General features: G+C 40.7%; 1 protein-coding gene across 1 annotated transcript in view; it reads right to left on the minus strand.

The window, feature by feature from the left end:
• Nucleotides 1-26,383, minus strand: part of ALK (ALK receptor tyrosine kinase) — a 307,024-nt gene that overhangs the window by 138,671 nt on the left and 141,970 nt on the right. The gene's annotated exons all lie outside the window — the stretch shown is intronic.

Genomic DNA, 26,383 nt, shown 5'->3' on the forward strand with positions numbered 1-26,383 from the left:
ATTAGATGTTCAGTTATTTTTGAAATTAAAATTAAATACAGAAAGTGTAAAATACTGTACAGTTAGAAACTATAGACACTGTAAGTGCTGCAAAGTACATAGTATAAGAGAACCAGCCTAACTTTGCTTTCCTCTGCTGTTAAAAGGAAACAAGTTTAGCTCAGTCTTGATCAAAGAATAAAGACATTTATCATATCTTTATTAAAAAAACCCAACCAAACAAAAAAAAACCCAGAGCATCAAAAAAGGCTGTATCTCATTGAAAGACTAATTGCTTTTCAACATTTCCTTGAACTTTGAACCATGTGAATGGACAGATAGCTGGAAAACAAAATACCTAAGTCCTTACACAGCCCACAAAGCAGCTGTAAACCTCAGCCTAATCATTGGAACATTTGAATTAGTAGCATTTCTATTGCCACAGCACCTTCAAGAAGCAGAACTGTATTAAGACACTACTCCTCCTCCCCCTTACCCCAGACTTCTGGGATCGAAATGGAGCAGGACCACCACTTTCACCAGGTTTATGTGCCATGTGCCCTAGCACAGAAATGAAGCACACTCTGCTAAAGTGTCACGTCAGATCTTGGCAGATGTGGCCACGTGTCAGCAGCAGCAGGGATGAAGGGCTGGGCTGTGGCAGTGACAGGTGGCACAGGGGAGTGTGACCACCACGGTGTGTGGAGCACTCCAAGAGGAGCAGCCAGCCCAGCAGTGAGGGGTACAAACACTGCTTGGCTGGTCATTTAATGTGTTTGGTTTTCCAGAGCGGGAACTAAGTACAGATGGTTTCTTTTACTTGATCCCATGATCCATTTCAGCCAGGCTCATTTGCACCCAAAATGCACCCCTTGGGCTGTGAGCAAGACAGATGCTTGAATGTGAAAATGAGCAACTACTGAGTGACACTTTCTGTACACAGCTACTTACTAATAATTTAGAAAAGTGGATGTAATAGGTGTGTAGTCATCTACATCTCCAAAGTGCTCTGCCTCACCATGAATTCATTACAAGTCTTCCTGTATTTGATGTCTTTCTCAATGTCAAATAACTAGTTACCTTTAAAAGTTTCTGATCATCATAGCTTTGGGGAAAAAACATTTAAAAACGTGAGGTAAGGTTTAAAAAGTTTGAGGTAAATTAACAGCACTTGCCAGTAATATTTGTTTAATGACAGATGTGTGATTTATGAATATGAATGGCTGGAAATATGACTAATAAAAATAAAATTTTATACAAAAGGTGTGCTTTATAAAGCTCATGGTCTACTTAAGGGTGCTAGGTACACAAAATAAAGAATTTGAGCAGATAATCATACACAAGGACCCAAACAAGAGCCTTACTCTCCCATTAACAATTATAAAATAACATATTTTAAGGCAATCTGATTATTAACCTCCAACACAAGAAGGCATTAGTTACAGATGGGGTAACTCCTGCCCATCCTTATTGTAGAACTGCAAATGGAAATTTGCTAGTGAAGCATGTGAAAGATAATAGACTTCTTAAAAAGCCAGTGTGAGAATTCACTTTGCTTTCATTTTATGTCCCAAATCTGATCACTTCTGTAATGACATGAGATAGAAAAACAAAGCTCTTCCACCACTCCTAAGAGGATGTTTGCAGCAGAAGTCAGTGCAAAGGGCACTGATTTACAGCCCTAGAGCACCTGTAGCTAGAGCATTTCCCAAGGCTGTTTAGGAAAAAGCATGACTAAATCAAGGCAGGTCGTCCCTGAGTCACAGCTGGTGCTGCTGGTCCTGCCTGTGGGGACAAGGAGATCACTGATATTCTGGCATTTTCCCAGCAGAGTTTGGTATATTCCATATGGCAACCTTTGACTTACTTTTGAAGGTAACTGAGGCTGGAGAAAGCATTTATCCTGTAAACATCTCCCTTCAGATGGCAAGTTGTTCAGGCAATTCTCCTCAAATGTGCTCTTGTGCTGGCAATCCACACCGTATGAATCTCAATTCAATTGCACACCATGGGATCATGCTGGATGAAGAACACCAGGATTCCAAAGAGCAGTAAGGGAAAAACATTTATCCCCAGCAGATCAAGCTGTTGAGGATTTGATAAAACACCATGATTCCTTCTCCTTCACTATGACATGCTGACCCTATGGGTATTTTCTCCCTGTCTCCATCCTCACAGATCAGTCTTGTTGATAGAATTGCAATATATGGGGTAGGAGGGAACATAAATACAGAGCCAGCAGCGCTGGTATCACACTGAAGCTGATCAATAAGAGCACAGAGCTTCAGGCATTTTTGGTTTGTTTTCCTGGGGGTTTTTATTTTCAAAAAATAAAGCCACTCTCTGACTGAAGTTGCACAGAAAGCAGGGAAACAATATCTTTCCTCTCCTGCAGTAGGTTTGTTTCTGGAATTGGATGGTCTGGGAAATTCTCAGTCAAGACATGGTACAAACCCAGTGCAGTAACTCTCATGAGAGTTCTGTCCCAGCTGTGCTCTCAGAGAACAAGCACACCAACAATTCAGAGGTGGCTTGTCACAGGACTCATGACTTTACCTGCTCTGGGCCTCAGCCCCATTATGTGCAAACTCCTCCTTGGTGCCACCAGCCCTCCTTGTGCAGAGTCCTGTCCCCTCCAGGTGGGTGTCCTAGGGAGACTGGGGCTGTGCCACACATGGCATCCACCCCCAGAGCAGTGGCAGCCCTGGCACGGCCATGGCAGACCCAGACCGCCTGTCTGTCTGCTACGAGCATGCTGAGGTCAGCACTAATGCACAGCACCAGTGATGGGGAAGATGAAACAGGAAAGCCCCTTATAAATATGACTGCCTGGCAAAAGATTTTGAGAATGTGGAAACCATAAGCGAGACTGAAATGAAAGCAAGCTTTGAGATACCTCAGTTACTGAACAACTGGAAAAGAGTGGTATGGCCAGCTGAAGGTAATCCCCTTTGGATGAAACATTACCCTCTGCTTGCAGACAAATCCAAGGGTCAGAGCAGACCCTACTAGCTTGGCAGAAGGGGTCCAAAGAGTAGTTTTTAGGGTTTAAAATGTAACACACTATGGTAATGCAATGATTCTTATAGGCTGCATGTAAATGCTATAGGATTTGCATCTTCCATTAGACTGGTTAGTGAGAATTAGAATATTCAACACAGAAGATTTATTGTATTGTAATGGGAACCTCGCTTGCTCTCTCATCCTCTTTACCACACTCTTGCCTTCTCTCTCTTTACCTCTCTCTCCCTCTTTTGTGCCTGCTCTGAGCTGTGGCTGGCAGCTCCCAGCAGGGTCCCTGCACGTGCATCTTTGCAATAAACCTCAAGTTCCCTGACCTGGCTTCAGAGATCTCTTGTCTCCGTCCATCCCAACTGTCCTACCCCCCGATGCCCCTCCACACCAGGAAGGCACTTGGAAGGACACAGGAGGAGTAGGAAGTGTAAGAATGAAATTCAGCATTGGCACCAACTTTTCCAGCTAATTTCCACCTTCCAGTGCTAATTGCTTTCATTTCACATGCAGGTTGATTTGTCCAGGGCTGGGCCGCTCTGACAGAAGCCCTGGATAAATTGCTGGCAGAAGCCCAGACCTTGCTGTGTGCCCTGATGTTCCACAGGACAGTAAAAGATGTGTGCAGGAGACAGGGGAGGCTCAGCAAGTGCAGCACAGAGTGCTGGGGCAGCAGTCAATGCAAACAGGTCTGTAATGTGAGGTTCACTTTTGGGCATGATTACACTGTCCTCATTTCCTTGAGAAGGCTGACATTTCACAAATACCATCCCTCAAATGCATTCAGTGAATAAGGAAACGAGCATATTATTGTTAATTATGTTATCCTGAAAATATAATCAGACCTAAATGTCTGCATCTTCTATTTAATCAAAGCATACAAACAGCAATAAAAATGTCCTTCCCATTAAACTGAGAAGTCTCTCCTCATTTCAGAGCTACTCATGCCTAAGTCTATTTTGAAATATTTTAACAAGATAGAATTGTACCATGTAATTGGAAAAATTAAACTTAATATTTTTATACCTAAAGCAGTAATAAATAAGCCTGCATAAGCTTGCACTGTGCTCTGGAAGCCCAGTATGTGTTTTTCTACTTGCATATCACCTGAGGGTTAGGTATGCCAGAATATTGATCCCCCAGCTCTGTCTCTATCACACAGCCACTGCACATAACTTGGGAAAGAAAACAGCAATGCTTAAATACAGTAAATAATTGTTGCAGCACAACTGAAAAGAAATCAGTCTTTCCTGACCTCTGCAAGACGTGAAATTCTCTGCATATCTGCTCTTCCCAGGTATTAGATGAACCCACATTCAAAGATCTCACAGAAAAGGATAAATTCACTTTTGAACATTGATTTGCTAAGGTCAATGACCAAATGCAAGCTACCTAAGCTGCATTGTGTAGCTTCAGACCTGATCTTAACTTTTCTGAAAGTTCACACGAATTCTGATGGTGAAAAACATCCATATGAGGCCCATCAGGAGTACACAACATTTAGTAGAATGCAATTGGGGATGAGAAACAGAAGTTTACCTGAAATGAAGAGATGAAAATCAAACATCAGGGTTACATTTTCAGAAAATAGAATTATAAGAATGTTGGTTGGAAGTAATTTAGTCCAACTGACTCTAAGCTGATGTGCACCGAGTCCTTTCCAGGGATGGGAATGGAATTCCAAAGGATCCAAAGGACCTCATTTTCTTGCCTTTCCAAAAAACTGACACAGTATTTGCTATTTTTAGTCACCAGAAATTTGCCAGCCTCCTTCCCAGTCACCATATTTTGTCACAAACATGGTATACCAATCCCACAAACACATCAGATTACTTTTTCAGGCCCCTTGGGCCCATCCAGGACATGGATTTGATCACATTCACCTCTGGAAAGAGTCCCTGACTTGTTGCTGCTCTGCTGTTGGCTGCACTTCTCCTTCCCAAGTTACAAGAATATGCAAACAGATCTCAGATCAGGATTTGCTCATGAAAACTCAAGTCAGAAAGAATGTCCTTAACTTTTGGTTTTTCCTATTCAAAATGGATAAACATTTCTGCTGAATTTCCTTGTACTAGTGGAGTATCTCCTTGTTAGCTTTGATGTTTGCTACTCATTCATCTCCAGCTGGGCTTTGGTAAGATTTAGCAAGAATTACTTAGGTCAGTGATTTCAGAAATGCCCACTATTTTGGGTTTCATAATTTGACCTAAGGTAAGAACTGACACAAGTTTAGGATATGACTTGGGGGATCTTTGCGAGGAATTTAAGCCCTTGGAACAGGCAACAGACAGTGAGGTTGGAGCCTGTGGAAGTGTGGTGAAAATCTCCTGTGGCATTGCTAGCTGGCCAACCAAAAACTCAGGCAGACTTAGCAGATACAAAGACATGGCTTGAAGCACAAGAAGAGAATGAGTTCTCTGAAACAAAGGAAGTCCTGATTAAGGCCTTATTTCAAAACCACATGTGAACACTAGATCATTTCCAAGAGACATAGCAGCCAAAAGTTTATATTTTGGATGGTCCAACACCCAAATCCTCTTTAACAATGTCCTGATGGATCTTCAGGTTAAGGAAATCAAGACAAAGACTTGCTTAGGATCATCCAGTAGCTCAACAGCTGAGTTGGACACAGCCCTTCATTCTCTCTTCTGCTTAGATAATGACACCGGAATTCATTGTTTGCATGCACAGTGGAGAGCACAATATATTATTACAAAAAGAGGAATTGCTAAGAAAGCAAGTGGAGAAATATTTGCACACTAAGGACATGCTGTAAAGTGAGACCACGTACTCTGTAGCTCTTCATGGAGACACAGTCAGCAAAAACCACCCCAAAATAAAAACCAATTGGGACCCTAGAGTGACATAAATCTGTGCTATAGCATGTACACATCTAATATAACAAACAAACTCAAGACTAAGGAGTAAGGTCCCAGTCAGTCAGTCAGAACATGCTAACAAGCAGCAAGAGCTACTTGGATTTAATTCAGTGTGTTAAATGGATCTCAGGAGGAGCCTATGAGTCACATCCTCTTGCAGGGGAAGCTCACATGAGGATCTGAAAGTCAGTGGCATCAGCACTGTGACAAAAGTTGTATGGCACAGAGAGGGTAACACGTATGGAGAGACCAGATTATTGTCAATCAAGCAGCAACTGGGGAGAGAGGTGGCAGCAGTGCATACAGAAATGCTCTAGTGAGTCATGTTGGGAGAAAGGGAGCAGATTAAGCTGTTAACTCACTTGCAGACACTTACTCACTCCTCATAAAATCAGCACACAGCTATAATAGTTGTCACAAATAGTTGTCAAAGCATTCTACCACAGTAATGGTGATTATTCATACTTCCAAGCAATACAAGCTGCAAGGCAAGGAATGCTAATGAACAAGCTGTCAGCTGTAACACATGGCATTCCAACTACCTGGTCAGAAAAGGGTCAGATCTTTGTAAGAGCACCTAATGTTAAAATTATTAAGAAGGATTTGTAAACAAGACACTATTGGGAAACTTGTAAGCAAACCTTGGCAATCCACCTGTATCCTGGGCTGCACCAAAAGCAGCATGGCCAGCTGGGCAAGGGATGGGACCCTGCCCCTCTACTTTGTCCTTGTGAGACCCCACCTGGAGTGCTGCACCCAGCTCTGGGACCCCAACATGAGAAGGACATGGACCTGTTGACATGAGTCCAGAGGAGGTCACTAAGATGACCAAAGGGCTGAAGCACCTCTCCTGTGAGGAAAGGCAGAGAGAATTGGAGTGCTCAGCATGGAAGAAAAGGCTATGGGGAGAGCTTACCAGCACCTTCCAGCACCTGGAAGGGACTACAAGAAAATTTACAAAGGTATGGAGTGATAGAATAAGGGGAGTGGCTTTAAACTGACAGAGGGAAGATTTAGATTAGATAATAGGAAGAAATTCTTCACTGTGAGGCTGGTGAGGCACTGGCACAGGTTGCCCAGAGAAGCTGTGGCTGCCCCATCCTTGGAAATGCTCAAGGCCAGGCTGGATGGGGCTCTGAGCAAACTGGTCTAGTGGAAGGTGTCCCTGCCCATGGCGGTGGGGTTAGAACTAGATGGTCTAGGAGGTCCCTTCCAACACAGACTGTGCTATGGTTCTATGATTCTTTAACAATTTCTGAATAAAGGTATTTCCATCTGAAAATGAAAATGTAATGGAAAAAAATAGGATTGAAATATACCAACCTTAGTTATACTTTTATCTCAAAAAAGTTTTCATATCATGGTGGAATTTCTGTTTCATCTGATAATTCTGTTTCCCCAGAAAGAGGGATCAATACTCACCTCACCGCAAACACCACTGCAAGGGAGAAATACCAGCAGGGACCCAGACAGAGCAATGGGGGTACTCATAAAGAGTGGTCCAAGCTGTGGGTGTATCATTTGCAGCAGGATATATTCCAGGCTGTTCTGCAGGACAGAAGAGAGGGGCCTGACAAGGAAACACACACCCAGCCCTTGGAAAGGTGTTGGCTTTCTTTCAACATAAAACGATTCAAGTTAAAAAAAAACAACTAACAACAAAAAAACTTCCTAACATGTTCTTTTATTAACCTATTCTTTCAAAGACAACAATAGCTACAGAAAATACCAGATTAAGAAAAAGAAAATTATAAAATCTAAGATGAAGAAAAACAGATAATTCAGCATCAACATAAAGTTTTTTGAAAAGCCTATTCCATTCCTGGAAATGGAATATTAGCCTAAGAAAGGTCTGGTCTAACCTGTGTTCTTTAATGGTTCTCAAAGTCAAAGGTCAGCTTTTCCATTTGGGTCAACTATCACGTTTGACAACCTCTCCAAGCCCACATGGAAAAACAGGGCAAGCCATATCACGCATGAACACAATCCCCCACCTGTGGATCCATCACAAGGTGTCAGCAGCCTGCAGAGTGTGATGCTGCAGGCTGAATGCCCTGCAGGCTGCATGCCCTGCAGGCTGCTGTGTGCATTTCTGATGGAACACCATGGGGGAGATCTGTAAACTGTACCATAGAAACAACAAAGGAAATGGTGAAAAGGAAAGATACCTAATTCAGCAGATTCCGAGTGAACACATCTCCACTGATTCAGTCAGGAGTAAGGAATGAATGAATTTTCAAAGACCACTTGAGATCTGATGAAGCTGTATGTAACTTAAGGACATGAAAGTTTTCAACACCAGCACTCTGTGCTGTGAGGATTCAACTTATGCTGAAGTATCACACTGAACTAGATAGTGGATAATGGTGTGTGAAGAGCTAAAGAATAAAAAGAGAGCTCAGCAGATTCCAAAATTTCATTCTTTACAACTGTGCCTCTGCACCACTGGTACTGCTTATCTTTCCAGAACAGGTTTTTCCTGACACTTGTCCTTCTCAAGGAAACCAGGTTTGATCTCACACTTATATTAATTGAGAGAGAGATTAATGTTGATAGCTGTAATAATAAGTCGAGATTTGGGTTAATCTTAGAATCTTTATAGCAGGAGACTCTACTCTCAGAATGTTTGGAATTGGGCTCTTAAACTTAGATACTAATTAAATTTGTTCTGAGATGGAAAAAACAAAGACTTCCTTTGATAAGAGAAGGAGCACAAAACAGAAAAACAGGAACACAGGGCTGGGCAGTGGTCTCCAGTCTGACCTAACCCTCCCTATTGCTGTAAAACTGTCAGGTATTAATATCTGACAATTACCTTCTTCTGATAAGCAAAGCTTATGAACAGTGCAAGGCCAGGCACCTTCCACCCAGCAGGTCAAGTGAACCTTTCCAACTAACAGGAAAATATTCTGTCCAGGTTTACATACTGGCTGGTGCTGGCAATTAGTGCTAGGCTTGGCAAGAACCCACCACTACCACCACCACTGATGGCTGGCTGACAGGATAACACTCACTGCAGCAAGAGAGATAAATGATCAAACCAATTCAATTTGAAGTTGTCACAGGTGTGTCTTCCAGCCTGTATGAAGGCAGGAAACAGCTTCAGCGGTGGTATAGAGTACTATACTTCCTCTGTAGGAATCAAAAATTTTACAATCTCTCCAAATGTCAAGCTTTGCCCAACATGCCCAATTCAGAGCAGGTTTCACTTTACACAGACAAATGTGTCTGTTACTATATCCAGTGAACTCTGGGAAGCATTTTAACTTATCTTACCTGCTCTGGGTCACAGTCTAACCTGAACACTGAATTGATTCCATCTATTACTCTATTTTGTCAGGCTAAAGCCATGAAAATCCCTTGCTAAAATTTTGCTTTTAGCACTTAGCTGAGGGATGGGACCCCAATTATGACCCAATTATGCAATAGAGAAACAGTGCTCACAGAGAACAACAACAACAACAACAAAAAAAGCCAGCCAAAGAAAGGATCAGTATAACCAGTGTGATGACAAAAATTCTTCAAGGCTCAGAGCAAGCATTCAGCAGGACATAGGCTCAAAAAATAAGAATTCTAACACCACCACACAGAACTGTGACACAAGACTGCAGGGCTCTGAATACAGAGCTGTGATGAGTCTCTTAACATTTCTTCCAATCAGCTATCTGTGGGACAACAGAAAGGATGTAATAAAAAACTTATTATTTGATAAAGTCTAGTAGATTTTTACTTGAAAGGTGTTGCTGAAGGGCAAAGCATTAAACTATATATGGCTGAACCATGTCATGTATTATTAGCATAACTTCTTTGTTCCTCTAGCAGTTTGTTTTTCTGCCTTAGGGAACTGCTCACACTCTCTACCCCGATATCCAAGATAAAGTCAGATTGCAGTCAGCATTCAGAGTACTTAAAATCAACATTTCTAGCCACAATTTACTTGTCTGACTGTTGCTGCTTGAAACTGATGTGTTGAAATTTACTTTCAGGATAAAAATTGCAAGGGAGATCCGGGGAAAATTTCCCTATTTTTTAATTTAAAAAAAGGGGTGGGGACTGACATTTACTTGCTGGGATGCTTCCACATATTTCTTTCATCAAACTTACATGCAGCACATTGCATATATTAAAACAGAAAGATATAAAAAATACTCCATAGATGCAGCCCCTGATTTGAAATATTTCAAAGCATACTAGAAACACAAATCACATCCAAAACACGGCTGTGCTCCTGGCTGCTGATTTAGGATGTGACTGAAAGACTGGTAAACTCTGTGGAGAGATTCCTGATCAAGAGGGCTTGAAATGGGCTCTGAAACATCTTGATGTTACTTTGTTGAAGACACACACCATAAGACACCCATTTGTCTAAACATTAAGACCCTCATGCTTCACTCAATTGCTGCTGTGCCCACCTGATGACACTCTGCCAGTTGCCAGCTCTCCGTTTTACACACATGGCTGAATCCAGCATTACGGCACCCATACTTGACAGGTTTTCATTTATGCAAGAAAGCAACGAAGATGTTTTCTGCAGGCATTTGATCATTCAAAGTCAGTTTGGTTTGATTCAGACTGTACCTGCTCCATGTGTGTTTCCTGCAAATATCATTATAGACCCATTTACTACTACAAATAATGGAAGAGAAATATTAAGATACAATACAGTATTCCTAACAAGCCCACTTTCATCTCTCTTGCTTCTAAGGAATTATGAACACCACAGGAAAAAACATAACTTGTGAACACTAGAAATATAGAAGAAAATAAAGGAGGAAATACAAAGACCATTTATATTATCTTCTCAGTCGAGCTGCTTTATTTCTAGTCAGCTGGACACTGATAAGCACCTGTGTAACATACTGTAAATTATATATTGGCCAGTCATGTTTCCTCTACAAAATTACATAGTTTTGTCATGGTATGTGTTTAGTGCAGTATTAATTAAGATGCCCTCATCCACACCTGAGCTGCAAGATTAACCTGCCTCAGGTGGGCAACTTCATGGCAAATCAACACTTCAGTCACTCATTCTGCAGTAGTGCCTCACTCTCACCTCCCAGAACTTTCCAGTTATCCTGACAGCATGTGGGACTGCAAGTAAATGGAGTGGCTCAGATCCTCTGCCAGGCACTTGTAAAGAGGAAAGCAGCTCACAGTCATTTTGAGTACAGAGGCAGGATATCAGTGGGTGCCTCTGTGGCCTTGCAATCTCAGTGGAAGAAAAAGGGAAATTAACTACTTTCATTTAATTAGAAAGCCTTTCACTGGTTTGTTAGAACCATTTCTGGCTAGGAATAAAGTACTTCACAAATTTCTTTCAACAAGAAGCATTTTGAAAACATACTCATAAGGCTATGCTATAATATCACTAAGAAGTTAATGATACTGTTAGCATGAGTTTAATGTAAATATAAATGCATTGCTGATATGGATTAGACATCCTACTGTCTTGATGCAGCATCATTAAGACACAAATATGAGCAGTACATGAGATTAAAAATGTAAGCTTTATGCATTGCTCCTTTGGGGCCTTCTCCAAGGCAGCCACATCCAGCATCCCACAGCAAAGGTGAGCAGGGTAAGACACTGCTGTGTCTCCAGAAAGCAGCAATTATACCAGCAGAATGAAATCAATGTTTTCTGCACACTTTGGTTTGCTTCTCTTGGATTCTGCTAACGCCAGCCTGGCTCTCCTCTCTAAGTTGGGAGTGATTGGTCAAAGTGCACAGGTGCTCCCTTCACCCCATTTAATCTCAGGCCAGCTTCACAGCAAACTGAAGGACCAGGAAATAAAACACCACTTCTTTCTCCTGCCTTTTACATAAGACAATGCAGAAATTGGAAATAGGACCCAGTTCCCCCTAGATTCAGTTTTCTGATGCTAATAGGGCAAACAAAGAACTATGTCTGGAGCCACTGTCATTTCTAACACTTTTCAATTTCCACCCAGAAACTAACATACCAATAAAAATATTTTTCCTCTCCCTCACTTTTACACCTACTTGGAGTTAAATTTCAAAGTGCTAGTATGTATCAATCACATCATTCACAAATCAGAAAATGGAAGCTGAACAATGCAGTCGGAGCCAACAACACATAACCCAGAGAGAAGGGCTGGAGGCTGTTTCCTGGCACCATAAAGGTAGAAGAAGGAACATTCTTCCTCTAGAAAGGAGGCTGGAGGAGGAGAAAAATCAGCATTCTAACAACTAGCTTTCTGCTGGCAACATGTTAATACAGAAACCCTCAGTGAGGTTTTAAAATTTCTTCCAAATTGTTGTGAAGACAACGGTCACCTCCTGTGCAAGGTGATACAATTAATTAGAAAGTAAGCAGGTAATGATTAGCTTTCCAAACACACACTGTCCTGAGTGGAGAGAGGGGAGTGCATGAAACAAACCATTTAATTAATTCAAAATTTTTAGGTATGGCAGAAAACACACTATTTGCACAAAATAGCGTTATTTGGTAATATTCAACCTCTGTAACATGATGTCTTTACATTCAAACAAGGGAGATGACTCCTTACTAGACACATCCAACAAGTCTCATTTTCACACTACAATACTTGTTCTGTCTAAGCATAGTGAAAGTGAAGAGATTCACATATTCAGCCCTACCAGTATATCCTGAACTACACGTGTAAGTCCATCAAGCATCCTAGGTACAAGAAACTCATTATTCTGTTAAAGTATTAACTTAAATTTATAGGACAGAACTGACATATCCAGATTCACAAAATCTTAATTCTGCTTACAGAAGAAACACTAACTTTTTCTTCCTTCCCTTGCCCTGTAATACACACAATTCTCATTTGAAACAATAGCTGAATATGCAATAATAATTTGTAATGTGAAATACTGTTAATGTGTTTCCACAGGGAGTTCCTTGTTCCAGAACATGGCAGAAACTATTTTTATTGCTCAAGTTTTCATTACAGAGATGCCATAGTACATATATCTTTGGTCTACCATGTACAGCATGTGACAAGCTAATGACAAGGTTCTTTTCCTGCCCACCCCCTCACCCCCCCCTTTGTTTTTTGGGTTTTTTTACTATCACCAGTGCACTAATATTTAGACAGATTTACTTTAGAGCAAATAGTAAATGACTAGGAAGTTGTTACAATTTCTCATTCTCATTCTGATTAATGAGCTGGAGGAACACTCCCCTCCCTTCCTTCTCCTGTGATAGAAAACATATTGAGCTTATGCATCAAATAATTTTATACCTGCATTCCCTAAAAGATGGATGAGACTGGCATAACAGTGAAGGCTTTTCCAAGAGGGAAGAAGGATCCACAAAGCCACCCTTCAGCAGTCATTCCAGGATGAATGGTTAAGAATATACTGTGTCACACTCAACGCACAAACTCTCGCACACACACAAACTACCTACATAGGCTATGCCCGTGCCTAGACCAAAAATACCTTATTTCTTCATAATGTCAACCAAAAAGAGAAAAGAAAAAAAGTAATTTTTTTGGGAGTGGGAGAGAATAGTCTAGTTCCTGTATATGGTATAATGCATATATGAGGGAGAGACAACAAGAAAGAAACCCAGGAATACCAAATTCAGAAAAGAGTAAACATCAGACAGAGCTCAGTAAGAACTGAGAGTGGCCCAGAAACAAGACTAAGAGGCTTCTGGGCCACGTGAGCTGTGAACACAGTTTTTTGTGGGGTTTGATGTCTCCCATTTTCAGGAACTCAGGACTTTCAAATCAACAGGATGATCCAAACCTTTGGTATCACTGCCAACTTTTCTTCCTTCCAAGGGCATCCTGTGGATCTTCAACTCTAAATAACTGTTATGGTCAAAAAGGGTAACTGCCTAAAAAGAAAGACAATATAAGCTATGCCTTTGTCCCTCATGAACATCCTGAACTTTCCAATAGGACGTTTAAAATATGCTTCAGAGATAAAAGGCATCATCAGTTTTACACCTAAATGCTGAAAAAACTCACTAACCCAAACAACTCTCACTAGGGCTGTCACAGGCAAGGAACAGAAAATAGAATACTTTCTGATGGATAGCTGAGGAAAAGCTGAGCAAAGAATGACAGTAACCTGCAGAATTTATTACCATGGCTTGCTGTGCCAGTACTGAACAGTTACATTACAATGAATGCTGTTTGTAAAACAAACTCTATTATCAGCCAACAGATAATAGCTGAGCATGATCATGGCGTAAATTATTAGAGAACACTACAAGAAGAAGTGATTAAGAAAAAGTCAATACTGGGAGAAACAGTTGTATCAGTTATAGAAAAAAAAAACCCAAGTGGATAAAAGGCAACAAATTTCAGATTTGAAATTTAGCAATGTGACAGCTTGTTTTCCACTCAATAACTAATTAACTTGTTCTACACTAGGGGGGATTTTTCTTCACAAAATAATTTTACTCTTCAGTCTGACAAAACGTGGGACCCTTCGGCTCTGCTGTTACACTTCGTTAAGTTCTATAAGACTAAACTATTTGTAAAGTAGGAGCACATTTTGGTCATCTTTAAAGTAAACAAAAAAAAAAAAATTATTTATCAGCATGCTTTACTTTGCTTTGCATACGTGACCTGCAATATTGTCTGAGTAGATTCATCATTCAACTGCACTCTCTTACGTAGCCATGCTGCTGTACAGCACTGACAGAGAGACACTCCAGTGCTATCATTCCTCATGGAAAGAGTTTTCCCAGCAGCATTCTGATGATGCTCTGCAAGTCATGTCACTTGCATGACATGCCACAGAGCAGCTGGAGAAGGCATGCTGTCTCACAGGAATAAAGAACAATCCCTGTGAAAAAGGACAAACTTTGCTGTGTGTGAACTCAAGCAGCAAAATGACAGCCACTGTAATCCTGAACAGAGAGCTAAGAAGGCATTTGGGGTCAGTCCAAGAAACCAACATGGGAAAAACACCAAGTTTTTTCATGGGAAAAGTCCTGATTTCATGGAAGACACATTTTCTGAATAAAAGATCATGCAATTGTTCTAAATTATTTCTGGTTTTTCAGCTGGACACAATGTGCTCCATACCCACTTTTATCCCCTTCATGAAATCCCTGAAATTCTACTACATATTAGGGGTTTCAATCTTTGAAAGAGCAGCTTTTGTTCCTAAGTCAAGCCCTGCTTCAAAAGAAGGGGAGAGTTTGTTTCACTGACTTGGCAAGATCTGTTTCAGAATCTAGGAGAGAAGAACTTGTTTCATGTTCTGGAGCTAAAATGTTGTCTATCCATTGCAGTTAAGCCTGAGGCTCTGTCAGAAATGAAAAGCTAATAAGACATTCACTCACTTAAGAAAAAAAAAAAAAAGGAAAAAGCCAAGCGAAAAACATACTCTTCAGGTTGATGTTGGAGGCAAATAACTCAACTACAAAAAGCCATCAGGATTTTGCAATTTTAATTTTTCTGCTCATTGAAGCTTTCTACTTTCAGGCAATTAAAACCAGGCATCAAAGGCACATGAAATTAGGATGGGGTACTGATTAATTTGTGGAAAAAACGTTCCCAATTTAGTTAGACGGACACAAATCAGGCATCCATATCTCAGGAATGGGGAATATTGATGCTCTGAGGAGAGCTGAGAGGAGCACAGGGAAGAGAAGATGGAAAGAGTACATCCCCATGGAGGGTAGAAATGTATCTGCCAAGCACTGCTCATGATGAGAACTCGGGGACAGATGCAGAGCCAGAATAGTCGTAGCCTATGAACAATTATTTCTTCCTCTTAAGTTTGCCCCTACAAATGTTTCTGCATTGCAACAAATGCAAAAGTTAGATTTTGTGCTTATGCTGAAATTTAGTGTATTAAAGCCCATCCTGCAAACAGTGTTGGGCCACTCAAATGAGGCAGAGGAGATGCACATTAAAATCTCCACAGGAATCAATTCCTTTGACTCTGAAAACCCAGACATCAACACTATCTCTCTCCATCAAAACCTGCCCTCTTCTAGTAAAAAATACCATAAATGCAGTGCCACTCAGTCACACATCTATTGAATACCAAGCTCACTAATGATCTGCTAGAACACCTCCTCAAAGCTTGACTGTGTCCATCTGTACAGTGCCACCTCCTTCAGCTGGGTCTTAGTGTTATTAAGAGTCCTTCAGACCACTTGATGAAAGAATTTCTGGAGGGCTATAGAATCACTTGCTTTGTTTACATGGCTGTTGCTGTGAAAACTCTCCTCACTGAGGCCAGTTTGCAAGCTCTAAGAAACTGATGCTTGTACCCTCTTGGCAGAGATTTTCCTACAGAAGCAGCAGCTGAATTGCACAAGGGAAAGTGTCCAGTGCACAATCTGGGCTGCAGCAGGCAGTACCAGAGCTGGGCACACAAAATCAGCTGCTCAGTGACTCCCTGGGCTGCATTGGGCTGGGGTAGAGATAATTTTCTTCACAGTTAAATCACGGTACTACCCCCAGCTTTTGGACCCAGAATTTGGGATGAAGAAATATATCCAGGTCAAAGACAATTAGGACAGGAGCAAGAGAGAGGGAGTAAAGACAAAATGAGAGAGAAAATGAGACCTATTGAGGGTTTGGAAACCTGTTTAGAAGAAGAGCCTGAAATACAAAACTAGAAGGGAAAAGTGTTGAGATAGAGTGAAGAGGGGAGAAGTGATCCCTGGGAATATTAAGAATAGATAAAAGAGCTGATGGGAAGACAGAAATTCTATCAGCCAATACCACACCAATCTCTCAATTTTTGAATTATTAAGAAAAGAGGTCAGTAAAATTCTATAGGATATTTTTTCCCTTTTGTACTAGAATAGTTGTGGAAGGCAATAAGTAAAAAGAAAGCAAGATTTTCTTGAAAAAAATATTATATTGTTAGCGGCCTGATGTTTATAAACATTGATGGCACCTCTCATTGCCTGAGAGCAGCTGTTTTACTGACAGCTGTAACTGCCTTGATACCAGCAATCAAAATGCTCCATCTAAAACAAAACTAAGAGCAGTCAATGCCCTTTCAAAGAGACCACATACATGTCCCAGCTTTTAACTGGAGAAATTGTCTAAAGGAATGAAAGGAGCCCAAGTTCCCAGACAAGAGACTTTATAAAAAAGGGAAACCAACTTGTGTCAGATGTAATCTAGAGGCCTTTAAGAAATGGGCCTCTCAACAGCTCATCTGGCATGAAATAGTAACAAATTGCAATCATCACGGTTTTGATATGGATCTGAGGTGTCAAAAGCACTAGCCCATGCTTCCCAAGCCACAGCCTCCTGAAAGACAGGCATTTAGAGGAGAGAAGGGCAGAGATGCAAAAAAATCCCAGTTGTTAGATTTGAGAATACATTTAAACCAAGACAGTATCCAGACAGATCATCTCATGGTTTTATTTTCTGGTGTGGCAGTAAAGTTAGCTGGGCATTCTTAGGATGTTTAACATCCTAAAAATAATCAGGTTGTCCACTGCACTTAATGTACCGACAACAATTATCTCACTAAAATTATCTTAACATCTCTGAGCAAGCACACTGCACAGGGAAACTTCTGAGCTTTGGAATTTTCTTCTGCTGAAGAAAATCAGATTATTTGGTTCCTTATTAAAAGGTATTTCAATGCAAATATTTTGATAAAAAGCTCCCCCCTTAGTGGAATTTTGTTCTGAGGCATCATAATAACTGGTCACTGATCTGAATACGAGAGGCTGTTGACTTTGTCTCATTTATTCTACTGCTTGAATTCCTTGCTAGATAAAGCAGAGTCATAAAAACTTCATTACCTTGTGAAAAATTTAGACTTGTGCCAATCTTCTGCCATCTTATCCTCGTGTGAAGTTCACCAAGGAAGACAGACGTGCTGCAGGTTCAATCCCAGCTTGGAATATCTTTGCCTTGTCCAAAGGAACTTTATTATGCATCTTTGTGGCCTCAATCCATCAGCACAAATGGCACACCAAGCCAGGGATGATCAGGAAAAGCTCCAATTACATTCAGCAGACAAACTTCATGGCTGCTATTCTCAACAGAAAATCATATCTAGTCAGCCTGATCTAAGACACAACAAATACCACAAGGTTATGGATTGATGTTTATAAAAAGCTGGCAACTGCTCTTGATGACTCGGAGAACTCAATGTCTATAAACTAAAACACATGAACACAACCCTTTGAGGAAAAAAGAAGAAAAAGAAAAAAAAAGAAAAAAGGAAAAGTCCAGCACTTCCAAATGTGGTGCAGAGGAATGTTCATTTCTCTGGACAAGATACCAAAATGCTTCTGAGCGAGCCATGAAGGTTCATGGCTTCCCTGTACTGAAGAACAATCAGCACAGTGCCAGGGAAGCCTTCTACAAAAGTGCACAAGTGAAGAAATAACCTGATTGAAGCACTGTTTAAAATAGATCTGACAAGCCTGTCTGAAACCTGTGCCTTTGGTATTGGTGTAAACCCCAAACGCCATGTTTTTGCTAGAGTAGCTGCTGACAGTAATGGTTTGCCCTGGTAGTACAAAAAAGAGCTCTGGAAAAATATTTTATTAAAGGAATATAATTTCTACTGTACTAGATGTGTGCTATAGAAAGCAGTAAAATTCAAAACAAAACAAAGGTAGCTATTTGACAGAAGAATGCTTTCTGGCAGGAGCAATAGTACTTAACAAACATGGTACATGACTTTTAAATTAAAAGCTCTGCACATTTCTTCACACTGGTGTCATACAGCTCAGTCCTCACAGTATCCCTGTGGAAAGTCATGCATTGCTTTCCTCAACCACTGAAAAGAATTTCACGCTGCTGCCTCTGCCACTACAGAACACATCAGAATCTAAATAATTACTAAGCCTTCATTCAATTTCCCATGTGGGAATTGAGAATTAGCTTCTTAATTCCTGTTGAATAAGCCTTTGATTTTTTTAATATGCAGAAGCAAATTGTAAGTTAGAGGTCAAGTTTATCAGAGCTCTCCTTTTTCTTGTGTGGAAAACACACAATTTACCAGCACTTGAGAATTATAGGCAACATTTTTGGTGAGCAGCAATACAGTGCTCTTTAAAGTGAGAGTGCAAAGCTACCCCACAAAAACTGCAGAACTCTGTGCTGCAAGTCATTGAACACCACTGAGAATTTCAGAGGGATAGCCAAGAACCTGACTTAGGATGCAGAATCAACTGCACTCCCACTACAGGAATGCTTTTAACAGGTGGATGGGTCAAGGACATGATTTTAAAGTCTTGCAAAGTTATCAGCACCTAGTTAATTTCTCTCTGAAATTGAAAGCAGGAATATTACCTTGTAAATCTTCTACAGTACTTCCTACAGCAGGGTAGATTTGCCTCGGATAAGAAGGAGATTCTGAAGCATTAGCGGGGAAAGCCCCAAGGAAATTGCACACAACGACAAAGCCATGCTCCAAAATGGGACAGCAGCAGAGGAGGTTGCACACAACTCAGATGGATTTTAAGGTCAAAAGTAAGTAGGAGATACAGAAAGCAATTATATCACAGGTTTGATATAAAACTTGGCCAACAGCAGAATGACAGAGAGCTTAGCTGGAGGGCAGAGGAAAAATAGCAAGAAACAAGGCCGGCAACATTGCCCAGTGTCTGGAAACAAATGTCGGAGCATTTTGCTATGGGCAAAGATACTTGGACACAGCAAAGGATCCTAAAAAGACTGTTGCATTTTCATATAGCAGAAAGGACACCTAAACAAAGAAAAAGATGTCAAACTGAAGTGTTTGTGCAGGCTTGGGAAGAGAAGGCTGGGTGGTGTGGGGCAGGTGGTTTACTTGTTTAGGTTTTATCAAAACTCAATTCATCCTGACATGTCCAAACTGATAGGAAGTGCAGCATGGACTAACATGAACATGAGGTTGTGAAGATTAGTTTAGGATGACTTGAAAAAATTGAAGTAGAAGCCTTTTTGTAGAGAAGAAAACACAAGATCTATAAAACAAGGAAATAAGAATGAGAGAATGGGGGGAAAAAAGCCAACCCCTACTTTGGAAAGTGAGAATAGCATAACCATAGAAGAAGAATGTGAAAATAACTCTGAAGGATACAAGATACAAAAGCTTAAGATGACAAATCTTTGTGCCCAGGCTTTAGACAGTATAAAGTTGGATTAGGTTGCTCAGAGTGGTCTGTTTTAGCTCTGTAAGAAATGATTCATATTAAAGAATCTTTGGTTTCAAAGAACAAATATCCAAACCAGGCCAACAAAGGATGGCTGAATTCTCAGTGTGGTCAGTTTGGCATTGTTTCTACAGTCTGATGTGTCAGACTCTGAGGTTTCTTGCACAGAAGTAGCTCCTAGGGTCGAAGGTCACCAACAGGCCCTGTGATTATTTGGGAAGCCACAAGGATCCTTGTGCCAAAGCATACTGGGAATCCTGCTCCCCACTCCAGTCCTCCTACACTACAGTGTGTTCAGGACTATGTTCAAAGCAGCTGAAAATACTATTCCACTTGGTAAAAAGTGAGCCCTTACCCTGAACAGTGCACTTCTCTTTTCCTTTTTTTTCCCATTCTCTACATAGTAAGTAATATGCTTCAGTAGTAAGCAAAATTTTCATGTTTGACACACGTTTCTTATGTGCTACTTTATTTCCACTTTAAAATTACATCCTCCATCCTGTTTCCTCATTGTTATTGGAGGTATGCTACACAACTTTGGTCTTCCCATTTGCATGAATCCGGCAGACATCGATAAAAGGCAGCAATGCCAGGTAAGAACTGCTTGATAACATATTTTACAAAAAAAGAAGGAGCATTTTCCCCCCAAATTGCCCCAAACTGATTTTCTATCAGTTTGTCTGGGACTGTGATCAACTGCTAAAAAAAGTAATTTCAATTACTCACTACTGAATTAAGTCAGTTGGCCTCTGTTGGTCCAAGAGGTTATAGGATATTGTTCCTTCACAATACGATCTGCCACAATAGTGAATGGCACTCAAAATTCAGTTTCTGGTAATATTAATATATCATTAATTGTAATAAAAAGTTCACTTCTATACAGACGTAAGAAGAAATAAGGCGTTACACTCCAGTCTCAACTGACAACACAGCAAACCTTTCTGGAACCCTTTGAAGACACTGCTTTGTTGTCTTAAGGCTACATGGAAAAATAAGGCATGCTCTAAAGAAAAAAATATCTCCAAAAAGGACCCATATTTATCTCAAGTAATAACAGAGCACTTCAGCAGCAGCAAAACCACCAAGACTTTTAAAACAGAAGTGTACAGACATTTACTTCACCCTAGTGTGAAAGTAACAACTTGAGCCACATCATCTTGTGCCCAAGTAGAATGTAAAAACGGTCTACAAATGTGCAGACATTTGTATATTAGGTTCATACTATTGCCTAAAACTTTGCAGTACTGTATTTTACCTTACAGATCCTGAATGATTGCAATATAAATCTCCCCAGCAGTATGAAGTTCAACAAGACCAAGTGCTGGAAAACTGCCCAGCCAAAAAGGACCCGGGGATGCTGGCTGGCAGCACTGAACACCAGCCAGAGTGTGGCCAAAGTGGCCAAGGGCATCCTAGCCTGGATCAGCAAGAGTGTGGCCAGCAGGACCAGGGCAGTATTGTCCTCCTGTAGTTGACACTGGTGAGGCCACACCTCAAAGCCTGTGCTGAGTTCTGGGCCCCTCACTACAGGAAAAACATGGAGGTGCTGGGGAAGGACAATGGAGCTGGTAAAGAGTCTTCAGCAAAAGTCCTGTGAGGGGCAGCTGAGGGTGTTTAGCCTAAAGAAAAGAAGGCTTAGGGCAGACCTTATCACTCTCTACCTCTCCCTGAAAGGAGTGTGTAGCCAGGTGGGTGTCAGTCTCTTCTCCCAGGCAACCAGCAATGAGGACACAGTCTCAAGCTGCACCAGGAGAGGCTAAGGCTGGACATTATGAGGAATTCCTTCACAGAAAGGACAACTAGACGTTGCAATGGGCTGTCCAGGGAGGTGGTGGAGTCACCATCTCTGGAGATATTTAAGAAAATACTGGACATGGCACATGCTGCCATGGTCTGGTTGACACACATTATGGTGTTTGGACAGTGGTTGGACTCCAAGATCTCAGAGGTCTTTTCCAGCCAGCTGATTCCATGATGCTGCACAAACCGAAATCTAAATAGCAACAACCTCCTCAAGGTGCCATGACCAACGGAGTTAAAGCTTTCCTCAGGTCTAGACTTGAGGTACTGGAAGAACCAAAGGTTTATTAGGTAGAGAAGAAAATCTTTTTTCCACATGTAAGCATTTGCTATCAAAGATATCAAACTGATTCTTCTGAGGTATTGAGTACAGTATCCTTTGAAAAGGGAAGTGGGAAAAGTAACACCAACTTTGTCTTTACTTTTCTTTCCCCTTTTTTTCCTTCCTTTGCACTTAATTTTACAGACTGAATGGGACTAAAAATTGGCCAGCGGGTAATAGCACAGAAAAAGTTTAAGTGCTAATTTTCTGTCTAGGACAATTCAAGTTATCTCTCTAAAATTAAGGATTAGTGGTGCCTGGCCATCAGGGTGAGAGAGCTTAGTTTCTAACGAATCCATAAATCCAAATTAATTTCCTGGATTACCTGAATTTCTCAAATGCATAGTTTGAACTGAATCACTTGAACTCCAGATTTAGAATTCTCCCAGACTAAAAATATCCTTCAAATTTTGAGACATATTTTGATGCTTAAAAATAAGTTTAAATGCCCCAATACACACTAAGATGTTGGTCTTCATTCTTTTTATGTCTTAGCCCAGGCATTTGCAAAAGAAAGGCTTGAATTTAGTGAAGTTTTTCAAGAAGGGGAAGAGAACCAAACAAACATCCCCCATCGTTGCAAAAAGAATATAAAACAAACAAACAAAAAAATCCTTCTATTATGTCCCTGGTCACTGAGACAAGCTGAAGCTACTGGTAAAAAAGAAAGAAAAGGAGCAAGAGTAGTACAAGAAATAACCTTCAGATTTCAAGCCCCAAGGTCAAATGTGACAGATGCTACTGATTCCTTCATATATTTTCCTTGACATCTATCAATGCAATCCATCTTAAGTGAAGCTGTAGATGCCAGAAAGGGAATAGCCTATTATGATTTGCAGCAGCCTTCAGAACCAGGTGAACTTTCTCTGTTGGAAGTGCTCTGTGCACCAGTATTCATACACCTACTGAAGTGCTGGCTGTGTGAAGTATGAGTGTTTTATGACTTCTTTTCTCATGCATACATGTTCACATTTCATGTTTTATTTCAGAAACACCTTCAACTTCACATATTTACATAAAAGTCTTCATATCAATCTTAAGCTTGGTGATGAGGGAGGTTGACAATAAAAGACAACATTGAAATTAGGTGTCATTTGCTATGTTCTTATAAAAAGTTTGGTTTGATATATAGTATATAATACTGCAGCTCACCATTAATAGTGCAAGTAGAGGTGTAAAGTAAAAATGATAATTAAAATGAGCCATGATAATTTTGTCCTTGCCCAATTCTAATTTCTCCAAAATACACAGATCAAAAGAAATTAAAATCAATCCTTTATTACAAACTCTAACCTGGCTGACAAGATTTCCTTGATTTCCTTTGTGTTCTCTCCACTCTACTAAGCACACTTAAAATCTTACTTGCTTTATAATTATAAATGTAACACATGGGAAAAAAAAAGATGAGAGATGAAATTAAATCAGTGGCCACAGTGACAGTCTGACAAGTACCCAGAAGACAACAAACCATGGCAGCAATTCTGCTTTGCTAAATTACCAACATGCAACATGAACATACCTGATATCTCCTCACCTACAGAAATAGAAAATGGGAACCCCATTAAAGAGCAAGAAAGGATTGTATACAGCACCATGGAAACAGAAAAACAGCAAAAGATAGTAGCCACATCTGGTGTCATTTGAGATAAATCAGAGAGTGCTGTGCTGCATGGCAGGAATTATAACAACTCTTCTGCCATTACAAAAGATCAATAGCAGTGCACTGCTTCTCTCCCTGTATCATCTGCGGGTGCTTGTAAAACCCAACAGCACTGCAAGAGATGTCAGAAGAGACTAACCACATCAAAAACATCCACAGACTCAGCGCAGCTAGAAACACTGCCATGCAACAAAAGTAACTCTGATAGTACACAGTGATGTAGTGTCCCCCATAGAGGAGTCCTACTGATTGTTTAGGAGTTAGGAAGGTCTAACCAAAGGTGTTCCAAAGGCCACAGGTTAAACTGGAGTAAAACCTTACGCCTCTTTAAAATTAATGATAATTTTAACAAGTATATAATTCTGCTGAACTGATAAACAAGGACATAGTTACCTAGTGAGTAGGAAGCTTTCTTCTAAATATTATATAACAAAGTTATGGCTGTATTTGGCAGAGTTTCTGTGTACCACAAAACAAGTATCCGTTTGGCAGCCTCTGGTGCTCATCCCTCAGAAACCATTCCCAGCCATCACTTCTGCCATTCTGCTCCTGGTGTGTGTTCCATTGCCCCACCCTACTGCATCCTCACCCTACTGCAGTGTGATGCATCTTAGCTTAGCCACCTTTCTTCCTGCATGCAACACATCAGCTGCAGGGAAATATGTCAGCTAAGAAAATAAAACAAACAGGTGTCTTCCAAACAACCATTTCTGCAACCCCTCTGGCTCATTATGGAACTCATACAACTCTAGTCCACAGACTGGTTTTTTTGGGGTTTTTTTTTCTGAAGAATGAGACCAGAGGAGCAAACAGAACATCCATAGTTCTGTTTTGAGTCTTTATGCATAATCACACCCAGTAATTTACACACAAAGACAACATGGGGAGCTCTGGTAACAAATAAATATTTGGTGGCCATGCTGTCTTTACCTAATACAGTTTCATAGCTTTACATATATTCTACTTAAAATCAGCCTCAAGTGCTGTCACCCAAAACCTTGGCTTGCCTGGTTTCACCCTGAATGAAATAGTAATACCTGACAGCATCTGCTTTTTTCTCTTGTAAATGTAGGTGAACTGTGAAGACCTTGTGAGATCTTAAAAGATGTAATTTGGGTTATACAATTTAAAAAGGGGAAAAAAAAGGAAAGAAGATATTAGTGCTGTGCATAGTTCAAGATCTGAGAAAATTCACCCTGAAATTACCTTATTGTTTTATCACCCTTCATATGCATTTTTTTTTCCAATAAAACACATTCTTCCTGCTATGGGCTTGATCTCAAGCAATGGCATGGACTCACTACTGCACATACAAAGTCACACACTTTACACCTCTGGTTTGCAAAGCAATATATAAAGCACATAGAATCAAAGAAGTGTCAGCGGTGAAACTTTAAAGTGTTTTTATTTCTAGCACAGACTCATCATTGGGGAATTCAATTACTTTGTGCCTAGAGCTAAAATCCTTATAAAATTTTAGAAATTATTTGGTTATAGCATGGTCAAAGAACTCATTATAAAAGAACACAATTGTTTGCAATTTCCAAGACAAAATAAAATATTGAACAGAACAGATTCCCACTGTAGGATTGCTAGTTCATTTAAGAACACCATTGAGTTATTCTTGACTTTCAATCAGCTATACTGGATTCCTCTTTAAAGGAAAAAAGATGCTTTATAAAAGTGAGATTTACATGTTTTGTTATCAGAGCTGGAATAGCTAATATTATCCCTCTAAACAAAGGAGGGGCACTCAAATTCTGGAATGAAGATTCAGGGCAAATGGTGACAAATTGCTACCTTCTCATCTGTGGCTGTGAGAAGCTATTTAACCATCCCCATGTGACATTTATGTGGGCACAGTAGCACCGTTTTTCTGCACTGCTGATCTGAGAGGAGAGTTACTGCCTCTTGCAGTGAAGGACAGGACCAAAGGAGGAGGGGAAAATGAACCAGCTGGTGGCTCCAACTGGAGTTTTCCAGCACATGGAGTACCAAGGAGTCAGACATACAAACCCATGAAAGCCACAGGCACATCCTTAGCCATCTACACCCCACAGAGACGCTGTTGGGGAGCAAGCTGCACTTCTGGCAAGCATATGGGACAGTCAAGCTATAACCAAAGCCACCTTCTGCAAAAGCACAAACCCTCTTTACTGCAGTGACGATCTCCATCTGCAACACACAGCTGAGTCATCCATGTTATCCCCAGCAGATGGCAAAGGCGGGAGTTTGTTACTGTACTTAAAGCAATCTTTCCCTTCCCTTCTAGGCTCCTTACATTTGGCACTCGCCTGGGCTCCCAGGGAGCTCTGCCCACCCACAGATCCGAGGCACAGCTCCTCCATGCTGAGCATTTCACACACAGCAACATTCCCTGGGAGTGCCAAGGAGCAGAGGCAGTGCCAACGCAGGAGGCACTTTGCACAAAGCATGTTTATTAGCTGTGACACAGAACACAGCATTTGCAAAGAGCTAAGGAAGAAGACAGCTGCTGTGGCTCCTCTAATTACCTCTCCCCAGACATCAACAGCAATTTACAATTTGGATGATGTTGCTGGAACTAAGTATGATCTAGATCCACACACAAGCTCTCCTCCTCACTTTTATAGGCCATGTGTTATATAAGAATTACAACTATTCAAACTG

This window comes from Molothrus aeneus, chromosome 3, assembly GCF_037042795.1.
Source record: "Molothrus aeneus isolate 106 chromosome 3, BPBGC_Maene_1.0, whole genome shotgun sequence".
Taxonomy (NCBI): domain Eukaryota; kingdom Metazoa; phylum Chordata; class Aves; order Passeriformes; family Icteridae; genus Molothrus; species Molothrus aeneus.